Here is a 15116-nt window from a genome sequence, read left to right as displayed (position 1 = left end):
CCCGTCATCACCCAGATCCCTTCATAGCGTTACTGTATAATGTCCCAGCATTCCCAGCAGTGTCACCTCTCCAGTCAGCAGCTCCATCATCTTGTGGGTGACTTCTAGGATCTTCTGCTCATTGATGTCATCATGTATCAGGGGGTGAGGTGGAGGAGCCGGGATTGGGCTCAGGGTTCTCCCCCGTCCTTCATACACAGGGGCCTGACAGCGCCCACTAGAGGTCTTCTTCACTACTGTGTAATCCTGGTTATGGAGAGACACATTGATAAATCTCCCTCCATACATTTCCAGAATCTCTCACCTCTCCAGTCCTATCATCTGTTATTCCCATAGATAATGATGTCATGTGACCTCATCCCAATCTCTCACCTCTCCAGTAATATAGAAGAGAATCTCTAGGGTGAGCTGGAACATTCTCTCCACCCTCGTGTCTCTCTCCATCCTTGATTCTGTCAATTAGTAAAATTAATATCCCAGAAAAGTTCCAAATATCAGCAGATGATCCTATAAAGTAAAAACGGTCATGAGACATGATAATCCTATGTAGAATGGATGTTATATTCTTTCATTTTGTATGGAATGAGGTCACGTCACTAAATCTCTAGGCCACATTACTATAGTATAGTAAAAATTCTGCCATATTTAATATAACAGAGAAACTTTTGGGGGTCTCCGTTCTATCCCTGGCTGTTTGTTTTTCACGTGATCGAGCCATCTTATTTTGCTCCATTTTCCATAAGCACCAAAATCCCCCCTGATGATCAGCAGGAGACCCCAATGGAGGCAAATACAGTGGAACCTCGGATTACAAGTAACTTGGTCTGCAAGTGTTTTGCAAGACAAACTGACATCTTGCAAAAATTGTAACTTAGTTTACAAGTAAAATTCCACAATATGGGCATTATGTGCCCCCCCCCCCAGCCTCTTATGTACTGACCCCCCTGCTCTCACAAAACCGTATAACACAATGAAGTTCTACTACATGTCACATGACTAAATATTTTGGAACCAATTGTATGCATTTCAATGATTTCCTATGGGAAAACTTGCTTTGATATACAAGTAATTTGGATTATAAGTAGGTTCCCGGAATGACTTACGCTCACAATCCAAGCTTCCAGTGTAACGTGCTCCAGATACAATGACAATGCGACGGGAGAAGATCTGCGCCTGATTGTAGCATCTACCGTAGCCAGGTCCCAGGTATATTATATATATACCGCAATACCCTATATATATATATTACCGTATACTCCCCACATTGCACACTGTATCTTCCCCTCATCCCCCACACATTACTTACTCCAGGCTCCAGCAGGACAGCTGCAGAATCTGAGCCTCCAATGTCCGGAGCCGCTCCTGCTCCCGGGAGGAAGACAACTTCTGAGCGGCTGCTTTGTATGGGAGATCCTGCAGGATACAGGACCTGTGATGATGTCATAGTCATGTGATCAGGGAGGAGTCAGGCTATGCTGCTGGAGGAGGGTCATGTGATGCACAGGGCATAGACATACAGGGGGAGATTTATCATTCGGCAGGATTTTGGGCAGATGTCTTTGTGTTAGACTGTCTGATTTATCGTCCGGTGTATGTGCAGCGTTACAGCCTTCCGATGCCAGTATCAGCTGTGTGTGAATAGACCAGTCTCACAATATTCCTACGAAGACAAGTTTCTTATATGTACTCAGGATAACAAAATATCACATTCTCTAATTCACTGTTATTAACAAAAATGCAGCATTTCACAGTCCAACATGTCTCTATCAGTCCTGCTGTACACAATTTCAGTTTCCCCTAGACACGACCCTGTAACTTCTGACTTAGGATCGTGGAGCTGCCATCTTGGATTTCTGTGTGACGCTGTCCTGCTGAGGCTCTGTAGCTCCGCCCCCTGCGCTCAGCACGGAGCTCACTCACTGCTACACACAGGCAAGGAATCTGAGTTTGTGAGGACTAAGCAGCATTAAATTAACGCAAAACACTGGTGGCTCGTTCCCGAGCGCGGGCGTTTCCGTAGAAACGCCAATGCGATCAGGCCGAGGCCCGCTGCCGAACGGCCTGTCTGACATCACCAAAAACCAAAAACGCAGACACCTCCTCGTTGACCATTTTATTTGTTAATAAAATTCTGGTCCTCTACATAATCCTTCCAATACGAAGTAGTCCACAGCAGGCACGGTCCTGGAAGACTTAAAAACAAACACGCACACAACAATGGCTTGTTGCCATAGGGCAGTGATGGCGAACCTTTTAGCGACCGAGTGCCCAAACTGCAACCCCAAACCCTCATTTATCGTGAGGTGCCAACCAAAATTAAAGCAGTAACTTACTGCTCCATGTTCTTCAGCAATGTTCAATCATATTGGCCTCCTGAGGACAGCAACACAGTAGAAAGGAGGGAAAATCTGCATCATTGTAGCTCCAGTGTCCCTCTGTACAAAGAGAATCATGAGGCCAGCAGGAGGTCCTCCAAAGATAATTCGGCCCTGTCTACACATTCTCCCTCTTCCTACATTCCCAAGTAGCCAAGTAAGTCACTTTAAAATATCACTGAAAGCTGCATCTTTGCTTCCAAGTAGCTTGGAACTGCAGGAAAATTTTTTTGAGTCCTGTCTGGTGTGCTGGGGTGATGGCCCGGGTGCCCACAGAAAGGCCTCGGAGTGCCACCTCTGGCACCCGTGCCATAGGTTCGCCACCACTGCCATAGGGGATGAGGAACATGCTGGTGGCTGAGGGGAAGGGGGACATGCTCGTTGTGAAGGGGGAGAGGACATGCGTGTTGTCTAGGGGGAGGGGGACATGCTCATTGTCTAGGGGGAGGGGGACGTGCTCATTGCCAAGGGAAAGGGGGACATGCTCGTTGCCAAGGGGGAGAGGACATGCTCGTTGCCAAGGGGAGAGGACATGCTCGTTGCCAAGGGGGAGAGGACATGCTCGTTGCCTAGGGGGAGAGGACATGCTCATTGTCTAAGGGGAGGGGGACGTGCTCGTTGCCAAGGGGGAGAGGACATGCTCGTTGTCTAGGGGGAGGGGAACATGCTCTTTGTCTAAGGGGAGGGGAACATGCTCGTTGTCTAGGAGCAGGGGGACATGCTCGTTGTCTAGGGGGAGGGGGACATGCTCGTTGTCTGGGGGGGGGGAGACATGCTCGTTGTCTAGGGGGGGGGACATGCTCGTTGTCTAGGGGGAGGGGGACATGCTTGTTGTCTAGGGGGAGGAGGACATGCTCGTTGGCTAGGGGTTAACCAGAACTATAAAGAAAAAAAAAAGTCGGTAGGAACAGATACATTTGAGGTGTATGGAGAATCCAGGGTGGGGCGCCACTACTGTATACACTTGTGGACTTGGAGATGAGTGGAGAGTGCAGGAGGAAGATTTCATGTAGGACAGGTAAGGGGACAGGAAGAAGAAGAAGAACAACATGGCGGATAGCAGCCGCCCAAAGATTCATGCAGAACGTGCACCAGAAATCCTGCATCTGGCGCCCCCTGCACACTACACAGGACACTGCACTGTTCTTAGTAAATGTGCCCTGCCCAATGTGTGAACAGGTCTCCAGACTTGTCCTACACATCCCCCGCAATACACAGAACTATCCAAACAAAAGCAGCGTTCAGTTAGAAGTGCTGGCCTCGGACAGCCGGCCCGTGCTCTGTAAGCCTGGTGGATTTTAGTGCCAGGATAAGCGCAAGTTTAAAAAAACCACTGATATCAAAAAAACAGGCGAAAACCAACAGACGGGAAGATAGATGCAGTGCAATGGAGAAAGGTCACGGCGGAAAAACAACAGCGCCAAAAAAAACACCCAGAAAAATAGGAGCAAGTAAAAAATGTGCAAGGAAAAAATGCAAAAAAATACCACCCTAACCCACCCAAAATAAATTAAGATAAATCTCTCCCCTGTAGTAGCAACGGACCCACATACACCACCTCCCGTGTGCTGTAGTTTAGCAATTCAATTTGCATTGTTTAGAAAATTCTCAGTTGATATATCTGATGTTGCACACAAAAGTAAGATGATATAAGCCTCCGTGGTGCTCTTTATCCACCATTGCGTCTTTTCTCATTAAAAATAAGGCAAAAACGATGTTTGCTCAAAAGCGACATAGAACTAATGATAAATCTCCCCCATACAGTATAAGACGATAGGACAGATATGGATGTGACATCTCCAGTCATGCACAGGTAGCGATACACGTTGGGTTCTCACTATTATACACTGATAGTTTTCATTGTTAGAAGCGTATGATGTTCTTTATATAGTAAATACAATAAAATATTGGATGCACTTAAAGATATAAGAGATCCTTGGTTCGGTTTTCTCATTATCGCTACAAGGGCCTGCATCCGGCTGGAGACAAACTTCACTACCGACAATGGCAATGTGGGGGGCAAAAGTGAAGACTTGATGTACGTGGAGGATCTCACCTCCTCTGATCATGGGACCCATGAAAGGTTCTACCAAACATGACGACCCTAGATTCAGTTCCAACAGTCTCCCAAATACAGAGGGGCTGTTGTGAAAACCCCAGGTGACACATCTCCCCCCTGGATGAGAAATGCTCTCCCCACTCTGCCCCATCTCCTTCCCCCTTAACTTATTTTCCCATTTTCTTCTCAGCTGTGACTGAGCTTCCTTCTCTCTCATTACTAGTTCTATGCTTTGAATTTCTATTTTTCTTTTCGTGTTTACACGGAGCCCTTTTGAAGCCCCCTGGGGCAACTGGGTCTATTGTTTAGGTTTATTGTATGAAAATCCGGAAAAAGACAGACTAGCGGATTGGGCATGAATGTAGAATTTATTTATCGGATCTATACAAGACATGTTGATATCAATGACATCTAATTGTATTATATTTTGTCACGGTTGGTCCCACGACCCTTATCGCGGGTCGCGGGCTCACCCGTGCTCCTGTTCCCCTGCTGGCGCGTCGCCCACTAAAGTTACCTTTCCCGGCACCTGTCTCGGCTCCCAACTCTTAGGGCGTGCCTCCGCTGCCAGCCCTGCCCTCTTGCTTCGTCTCTGACCTTGAACCTCTGCCGCCTGCATTGACCTACTGCCTGTCCCGACCACGAGATTGTCTGCCAATTGTGTACCTCGACCTTGGCTGCCACTACGGACAAGCCGCGTCTGTGGAAGACCAACCTGCTCTGCGGCGGGCTCTCATGAAAACCGGATGCCACTTAAATTCCAGTCCCAGTTGTTGTCTTGTGTCATCGTCCACGGTGGTCCAGGGGGTAAAATATTGGATGTGCACAAAACATGGTTGCTGTCTGTTCTATATCAAGTATGTCTTATTGTAAACCAAGGACACTTACATGCTGGTGTGTGCCCCTCTGGTGGGAACTGCTTTTCTTCCAGCTTCTAATTCCCTAGTTTTTACGGAAAAAAAAGGCTGTAAAAATGATGTAAATGAGCCTGAGGGGTGTCCATAACTCCCTCATAAGTAAATCATGGAGGGCCTACCAGGCGGCCGGCAGCAGTCGGAGTGGAGGTACTGTGCCTCTGTAAACAAACAGGTGCACGGCACCGAGGAAAGGAGAGAGGAGTGAGGGAGATCAGGAGAGCTGGAGAAGGTAAGTACAGCTTTATTTTTCTAAACCTATACACTGACCCAGAAGGACAGAATTCAGGACCCACAAAGGAGTCACTCAGAAGAAGTAGAAGCCAATGGTTATTACTAACCTCCGTGTCCCTCACATGGGCACCAAGGGACAGATAGGAGGGAAGGAAAAGCTAGGGGACATGCAGAAGAAAAAAGAAGGGCTATTTTATAAAAGAAATGTACAATGCGCCAAAAACTAGGGTTGTTCAGGGCAGTTTCTAGGTCATATGGCGAACCCAACCCAACTTCTGCAGAACATCATAATACACCGCTGTGAATTTATCATGAATTTGACATCATAAAATTTTGCCGACCGATTTCCACAAAAATGTTGTGAATATTGTTATTCTACAGCGTGTGTATCAGATTTCTTAAAATCTGGTTCTTACATAAAATGCTGATGATTGGGTGTGGAAACTCCACAGCATTTTAGTCCAGTGTGAAAGTATCCATGTTGTCGTAGAAGGTCCTCATTAATTCTCCATTACCAAATCATTACATGTATGTAAGGTATTCATTCACCCTGCTTTTCTCAAGAGGGATGTATGCAAACCAAGAGGGGACGAACTTAGTCTATCGCACAACTCCCGCTCTTCCATCTGCCAGGTACCTAATATTATTCTCTTCTTTAATTCGAATCTCCTCTCACAACTTCAGGACTTCTCTCAAGCTGCACCAATTCTCTGGAATGTCCTACCCCGGACTATCAGACCAACACCAAACTACAAAAGCTTCAAAAGTGCTTTTAAAACCCATCTCTTCATGTAGAACTACTAATTGTATGTGATTTCAACTCTCTTCAACTCTCTTTTCACTAATTAACCCTGCGTACTCCTCCCATCTGTCAACCGGGCGTATCCAATCACAGAAAGTAGGAGGACGGGAGAAAAACCAAAACCAAAATTTTGCATCTTAATCATCTAAATAATGAAGAACGACCCAAAAGCAAGAAGTTTAGCGTGAAAAGCTAATTTTATTAATTTCTACTCTGTGAAAATAAATATTGTACCACCATGAATCATGTATCGGTGTATTATCAGGATATGATTCTCCGATAAACATATTTAAGCCATTTAACATAAAACTTACATACACAAGTACTTTCACATCTCAGTAGTTCTTTCTCTATGACTTTGCCTCATGTGAGCCCAAGGTGGTCAAGATATGATTTCACCAAGTAGCATTCCCCACTTTCTGGATACAAGAATGATTTCTCCACCGTGTGAATTCTCCGATTTTTTATGACAGTTTTCATGACATTCAGGACATGGAAATGGTGATCTGTGATCTGTGATATGGCTAGAAGCCACAACTCTGATTTCAGCTGTGTTCCCGACGGGCCTTGGTATGAACACATTACATTACAGATACCGATAACATGTTATCATTCTTGGATAACATCTTCGAATATAAACCCTTCCAAAATTTTTGTGATTTCTGATTAAATCTTTTTTAACTCTATAGTTTCCCACATTTCGTTAATGGAACTGGCGCTGCCCTGATGTGACCTCTGATGAGCAACAAGTTCTATTTTCCAATCAAAACATTTTTCACATTTTGGGCACGAAAATGGCTTCTCTCCTTGGTGACGTCTCATGTGTGTAAGAAGGTTTGATTTAATTCTATAACGTTTCCCACATTCTGAACATGAAAACGGCTTCACTGTATGTGAATTCTTATGTGTAACAAGTTCCGATTTGCGGTTGAAACTTTTCCCACATTCGGAACATGAAAGTGGCTTTGTCCCCGTGTGGCTTCTCCGATGTATGATAAGATTTGATTTGTCTCGAAAAAATTTACCACATTCTGAGCAAGAAAATGGCTTCTCCCCCGTGTGGGTTCTCAGATGTGTAACAAGAGTTGCTTTGACAGTAAAACATTTGCCACATTCTGAACACGAAAATGGCCTCGTCCCCGTGTGAATTCTCTGATGTCGAACAAGATCTGATCTCTGATAAAAACATTTCCCACAATCTGAACATGAATATGGTCTTTTCCCGGTGTGAATTCTCCGATGGGTAGCAAGGTTTGATTTATCCGTAAAGCATTTCCCACATTCTGAACAAGAAAATGGCTTCTCCCCTGTGTGAGTTCTCTCGTGAGTAACAAGGGATGTTTTTAGGACAAAACATTTTCCACATTCTGAACATGAATATTGCTTCTCCTTTTTATGAGCTCCCCGAGGAACATCTTGCCTTCTGTGACTTTCATTTTGGTTCCCAGTCTGTGTTAGATTGTGAAGGTTGAAGGATATATCTGGGATATTGTGAAGCTCTTCACATATATCTTCTTTAATCTCCCAATCTTCCTCTTTAATACATAAAGACATCACATGTCCCTCTGAGCTCCTGCTATAGTAATCTGATAAGGATGAAACAGAATGTATTTGTTTTAAGTCATATAAACTTCAATTGGTTTTCTGTGCGCAAAATATTAAGAACCAATCCATGGAAGAGGTGCTCAATATCAGAGTCATAGTTCTCAGCAGCTTCAAAACAAAGAAGGGGACAGGAAGCAGAAAGCTCAATTCTCTGTGTCGTGGTCACAGCTGGAGACCAACTCATATTCACTGTCTGCTGCCTGTGTGACCTCCGAGAACAAACAAAAAAAAAGTATTTACTACTCACCTGGGCAGTTACCTGCAGGAATCTCCTCCTTACATCGCTCATCGCCCCTCACATATGTCTCTGGAGCAGGAATATTCTTCACATCTTCATCCTGATACACAAACTGAGAAACAAATATTGTAAGACGTCACCAGACGATGGAGAAGTCACAGAGGAGGATTCAGCTGATAACGAATAATAAGTAATTATCATGATAACGTAGGTCTCCACCCTTAATCCACCATGTTGCTTCCTTACTGTAAAGTTCACACCAGCACAGTCAGGCACATAGAGACAATGGGATGGGATTTGACAATAAGACAATTTTAAGAAACTTATTACTAGGATAAACTTCCACAGATGAGAGAATATGTCAGGAAGTCTTATCTCCATCTACCTGATGATCCTGTGGGACATATTTCTCCTCTGAACAATCCTGTGGTAGAAGAAGAGGACTGGGACATCTCTCCGGTGATGTTCTCTTACTGGATCTACCTGTAGGAAACACATCCAGAGACTGAATTCCTTCTTTCCATACAGATAATGAAAGGACGTGTGGATTTAGTCCTGTCTATTACCTGCTGATGTGAGGGGCTGGTGGTCCTCCATCATGACGTCCTTGTACACATCTTTGTGTCCTTCTAAATACTCCCACTCCTCCATGGAGAAATAGACAGCCACATCCTGACACCTTATAGGAACCTGACACACACAATGATCCCGTCATCACCCACATCCCTTCATAGCGTTACTGTATAATGTCCCAGCATTCCCAGCAGTGTCACCTCTCCAGTCAGCAGCTCCATCATCTTGTGGGTGACTTCTAGGATCTTCTGCTCATTGATGTCATCATGTATCAGGGGGTGAGGTGGAGGAGCCGGGATTGGGCTCAGGGTTCTCCCCCGTCCTTCATACACAGGGGCCTGACAGCGCCCACTAGAGGTCTTCTTCACTACTGTGTAATCCTGGTTATGGAGAGACACATTGATAAATCTCCCTCCATACATTTGCAGAATCTCTCACCTCTCCAGTCCTATCATCTGTTATTCCCATAGATAATGATGTCATGTGACCTCATCACAATCTCTCACCTCTCCAGTAATATAGAAGAGAATCTCTAGGGTGAGCTCGAATATTCTCTCCATCCTCCTGTCTCTCTCCATCCTTGAGGGTCAGTCAGGAAATTTTTCTATAGAACCTGAATGGATTGGGATGACACAATGGGAAATCAGGTAAGATAAGTTCATGTGTAAAAATATAACATTATTGGAGATTGGTGAAAGGTAATTTTACTAAATGTTAAATTATAACATAAAGGTTACAGTGTATTTTTGTACAGTATAAGGTAGAACATACGTTTATTAAATTGTCGGGGGCCTAGATCCTCCATGCTTAAGGTCACGTGATAACTACACCCACTTAAAGGCCAAAATGGGGTTGCTTATATTTTATCTGATACTGAAACAAAAACCTTTGTGTAAGACTAAATTCACACAAACGTGTGCCTGACGTACCGTAGCACGCGGGCAAACATCAGCGGGTAGAGGGGGCGAGCGCCGCTTGCCCCGCCCCTCTCCAGAGAGAAACATGGTGCACGGTGCTGTATTCCGGTATTCCTATCTTTTCCCCGGCTATGGAGCGGTACGGTGCCGGACGTGTGCGCTGTGTGCCCATTGCCGGCCTATGGTGGACGTATATCCGATGTGTATACGATGCACATATATATATATGTCCCACAACTGGACGAAGCCTAAGACCGCTTACACACAAGCTGAGGAAACTGATCTGAACTGGCGGACGTTCCAGCAAGCGTTGTGAATTTGACGGATCAAACTTGCACATATGTAAGCGACCTGAGGGCAAAAGTAGAATTTTCCCCTTGTCTGGGATCTTTAGGTTTTAATATCAGTCATCTTTCTACTATCTGTTTCATCTCTCTTGTTACGTTCCCGATTCTACAGGGGGGGGGGGTTGTCATTTTATTTATCTTTAGGCTGCATTCACACATGAGGATTGCTTGCTTTTCAAAATGCAACACACAGACTCCTCATGCGATCACCTTTTTTTATGGCTTTTCCAAAAAGACACAAACCAATTCAAATCTCTTTCCTTCTCCAGAAGGAGAATCGAATTTAGCAATTTTTTTTCAACGTTTGTCGGAAAAGTGTGACCTTTAAAAACATCGACATCTGGATTCCAAAGATAAATCAGGCGCCACACCAGAAAACTGCATTGCAGTAAACTATGTTGGGGCGGAGGACAAAAAAAATTATACAAACATGCACCAATGTACCCAAAATGTGCAGTAAAAATATGATAAATCCTGCTGCACCCCTGTCGCAGTGATACAAATAATTAAAAATAAGCTAAAATAGAATAACAAACTGAAAATACAAAAATCACGGCATCAGATCCTTTAAGGGTTAAGTGTCCCGGTGATCCCTACTCACCTCCTCCTGCAGAGCAGCTCATTATACACAGGACCACTCTGGGGTTACAGGACCTGGGATGATGTCAGAGTCATATGATCCCCTGTGTGGGCGGAGTCATTGGGTCACATGACATGCTCAGTGTATGCAGCACCCTGCTGTGCAGAGCTGAGGTTATGTGTCGTGTAAGGTCGTAGTCAGACAATTATTTTTCATGTCTTTATGATGTCCGTGAACATTTATAGACTGCAAGAAGAGAACCGCATTATTTATTTCTCATCTACGGACCTGGACTTAAAGGAAACCTACCATCTGGGATTTACCCATTAAAGAGGACCTGTCACCCAAATTTTCGGCACTAGGAGCTGCTTACTAAAGTACAAACGCTGCAGTGTTAGAGTGATAGCGTTACCGGAAATCTTCGTCAGACGAAGCGAGGTGTGCAAAACACGTGTCGGGGTAGGAACTAACTACTCCTGGTCGGTATTTGTACCCATATTGCTACAGGTCCCCTATCTGTGCTTTCATTTTACCCCACTCTATGAATTTTTCCCCTTATGTGGGTTTGAGAAGGGGTTTTGTATACTGACTTTAATATCGACATTATCTTGGTTAACTATTTCTCTGCCCATAGGGGTACCATTGACTACTACCTGAGTATTGTCTGCCATTTTATCTGTTGTTGCTCCAAAGGTGCTGATTTTATCCTATATGTAGTTTATACAATAAAGATTTATTTGTATGCTTTACTTTTTGTCATGGATTACTCCATGTAAATTATGTTTCTTCCTTTTCGGTGTTCTCATTGGAGACTGTAATTAGATCGTAACAATAATTTGAGATAATTTTTAATATCGTGGGGGGGGGGGGGTAAACATTTTTCTTCTACACTTTATTATTACTTTCAGCTTGATGTTTGACTTCAGAGCTAATATCTCTCTCACTCACAGCTGTGTAACAAACAAAGGAAGAAAGGAGATGGAGGCCTGTACTCAATCCTGTAGACCGATTTTCTATACCAACATAGAAGTAACATTGCAGCAGGGCCGATTCTAGTCTATTTGCTGCCTGAGGCAAAAATTGAAATGACCCCCACCCTCAACACCAGACCACCCCTGTTTAGTCTACTGAATTTACAGACACATTTTTAAAAATAATCTACAACCTGATAAAAGAATGATTACATTGTTACTTAAATTTAGTAGCGGCCCTCTGTGACCGACCCTACGCGTACGAAGAGCCAGTAGTCGTTCAGTGACACAGACAATGGTGGTATCTACCGGAAGTACCTCACAGGTGACGATCAGCTCCATCTGGAAGAGAACTTCCATATGTCTTCTCTCGCCCTTGACTGTTACATTTGCTGGCAGATGTCTTCAGCTCCCAGCACCACATCTCCACACTGCGCCCATAAAATACCACAGTCACTTACAGTATAAAGTCAACTACTAATTGTGTTCCTAAACCATATAAACTGTCACGGGTGCTCCTGCGACCCATATCCTGGGTCATAGGCGCACCCGTGAGCCTCCCTATGCTCCCGGAGTCAGTCTGCAGCCTCATTCTCCGTCCCTGGCTCCAGCGGCAGTCCCCGCACTCTGCCGTGCACATCCCGATCTCCTAGTGTGCCAGCTCTGTAAGATTTAAAGGACCAGCGCGCTGGTAATTGGTGCTGGCCGGTCGCCTGCCCTGATAAATTGACAGCCCCTTCCTGTGTCCCCTGGTGGATCTTTGTGCTTCCATGCCATTGAGAAAGCTGTGTTCCTTGCCTTGTGCGTTTAGAATGATTTCCCTTTGTGACCTCGGTTCTGTTCCTGACTACCCTTCTATGCTGCCAGCCCTGACCTTCTGCTCCGCTACTGACTACGATCCCTTGCTGCTTGTCCTGACCTCCTGCCTGTCTCGGACTACAATTCTGCCCTACGACTCTGTACTTCGCTTTGGCCGCCACCATGGACAAAGTCACACCCGTTGAACGACGTGGTAGTACCACACCGCAGCAAGACCATCCCGCTTTGCGGCGGGCTCTGGTGAAAACCAGGTGACACTTAGACTCCGCTCCGAGGTGTCGGCTAGTACTCTCCATCTCCCACAGTGGTCCAGAGGGTCCACAGACCTCTGTACTCCTGACACGTCCGTTATTATATAATATGCAGCCCCCCTTATTATATAATTTGCAGCCCCCTTATATATGGCCTCCCTTCTTATATACTATGAATCCCTCCTTATATTATATACAGCTCCCCATATTATATAATATTGCAGGCCCCTTTATTATATAAGAAGAAGCCCCCCTTATTATTTACAGCCCACCTTATTATATACGGCCTCCCTTATTACATACAACCTGCCTTATTATACACAGCTCCCCTTCTATAATATATAACTCCCCTTTTCATAATATGCCCATTTCCAAAAATAATAAAGCAGTTACTTACCTCGAGTCCTGTCATTGTCCCACGCCGCAGTTCGCCCCCTCTTCATCTGGTCCTCCAGAATAACAGAGCGACACAGGCTGTGCCGCTCTGTACATCAATCGCCTCTGTATCTTAAAGATACAGATGTGATTGATTTTTCATGAGGGCGATTCGGGAATGGCCACCCAAATCGCCCATATTATGGCTCCATATTACGCCTCCTCCCACAGGCATCTGCCGCCTGAGGCAACATTCTCATATGCGGCCCTGCACTGCAGGCTGTTTGTATAAAAACTAAGAAAGATTTCTTAATAAAGTACATTACAAAAATGTTCAAAACACCCCTCTGTCCACCAAAAATCATACTATCCTGTAGAGAATGTGGTGTTATAGAAGGTGGCAGCAGTTTCTACCTCCTTGCATAAGGATATGGAAGAGAGTCTTGGAGAGTTTGCAGATGTGGACTTGTATGAATCTGCTTTTCATATAATAAAATTTTTAAAGCATAATATTAGTGATTCGAAATTGTAGTTAGACTAGTACTTACAGAAAGAGTACTTTTGTTCACTTCCAGATTCATTGTGGTATAATTCAGATTGTGCACTTAAGATTTGTGCTTAGGAGAATGCACTGTAAGACCAAGGTCTAGTAAGACCACAATGACTATGTAACTTTTGGATCATGTAAAAAAAGAAGTCCTCTTAAATGAACTCCATGCTATAGCTGAATCTAACTTTTTAACACCTTCCCGACATATGACGTAATAGTACTGCATGGCGGGAGGTGTGTTCCTGCATTTTGCAGTACTATAACGTCATGCTTCTGGCACCGGCTACTGAACAGAGCCGCGAGTGTTAACCCCTTAGAAGCCACGGTCATGCTTGACCGCGCCATGTCAGAGGAATTTCACGTGAATCGGACCCCCCTGCGGAGCTTACCGGGGGGTCTGCTCCTCCACTCCGGCAGGACCCAGCTCCGGGAGAAGGATCACGCAGCCCCGGGGGAACTGACAGATCTGGGGCTGCGCTGCCCTTCTCCCAGAGCTGTAACACACTGAGCATGATATTGGGGGGATTTAACAACGTTTCTTAGATTCCGCCAGTCTCTAGCAGGAAAACACTTGCCTTTTGCTGCACCACATTTATCACTGTGATGATGAATTCCGGTGCAGTTTAAGACTGTAAGTTCCTACTTTAGACCTCCTTTTAGTTGGTCTAAACTGTGCGCCAGAATTTTGGGCGCAAGGAGTATTTCCTACAAGCCGAGCCCCTTTCTCACGATGCCACACCCATCTTATGAAGGCCGCACCCCCTTAATCAAGCAAGTCAGGAAACTGCCAACAAAATCTCTAAAAGCCTTGATAACTGTGGTGCAAGGCATTTTAGACAGTGTTTTTGACGCAAAGCCGTCAGAATTGTGGCGCAAATGCGTTAATAAATCTCCCCCATTCTGTTATCCTGTATCTGGTCTGGGTAATCCTGATTCCGGTTATGTGACTCCATGGGGGTCATTTATCTTTAATCAGGGCATTTGTATGTGTCTTTTTGGTTATTCCGTGATTTGGGACTTTCTATTAAAACGTTGCACAAGAGGCGAAACTCTTCTGCACCCCTTCATACGCACGATCGGGACTGGAGTTTATTTGCAACTTTTTAACCATGATTTGCTCCAATTTCATTCTCCCACACACTGATTTTAAACACATATAGGGTGCATATAGGCGCATTGAAAAGGTGCAAGTTTTGACACAAATATACAAATGCACCAAAAAAAGTTAAAAAAATTAGAGAAAAAAAAGAGAAAAGCCCAAGATAAAAGACCACCCCTGTCTAGCTCCCCTATGCGGAGCTCAGCCAAATCATCATCTGACCTGTACACTAACTCTGCAAACCTCAGCCCAGTTTACACGAGAAAACCTCCCTGTTTCATATAATTGTCTCATTGGGGCAGATTTACTTACCCGGTCCTGTCGCGATCCAGCGTTCTCAGTGGAAGATTCGGGTCTTCAGGCGATTCACTAAGGTAGTGCGCCCGATGTCCACTAGGTGTCGCTGC

The 15116-nt window shown here is 44.8% G+C and overlaps 1 protein-coding gene and 1 long non-coding RNA gene across 2 annotated transcripts in view; both read right to left on the bottom strand.

The window, feature by feature from the left end:
- Positions 1-15116, bottom strand: part of LOC140065404 (uncharacterized) — a 106033-nt gene that overhangs the window by 5524 nt on the left and 85393 nt on the right. The window lies entirely within an intron of this gene.
- LOC140065446 (uncharacterized) lies at positions 8801-10896 on the bottom strand. Its single transcript, XR_011847910.1, has 3 exons — positions 10666-10896; positions 9307-9413; positions 8801-9180 (listed from the first exon to the last, which is right to left on the bottom strand). It is a non-coding gene; the product is annotated as an uncharacterized lncRNA (long non-coding RNA).

Source organism: Engystomops pustulosus, chromosome 6 (assembly GCF_040894005.1).
Source record: "Engystomops pustulosus chromosome 6, aEngPut4.maternal, whole genome shotgun sequence".
Classification (NCBI taxonomy): Eukaryota; Metazoa; Chordata; class Amphibia; order Anura; family Leptodactylidae; genus Engystomops; species Engystomops pustulosus.
Note: the sequence above shows the minus strand (reverse complement) of the source record. Positions and strands in the feature narration are given on the sequence as shown.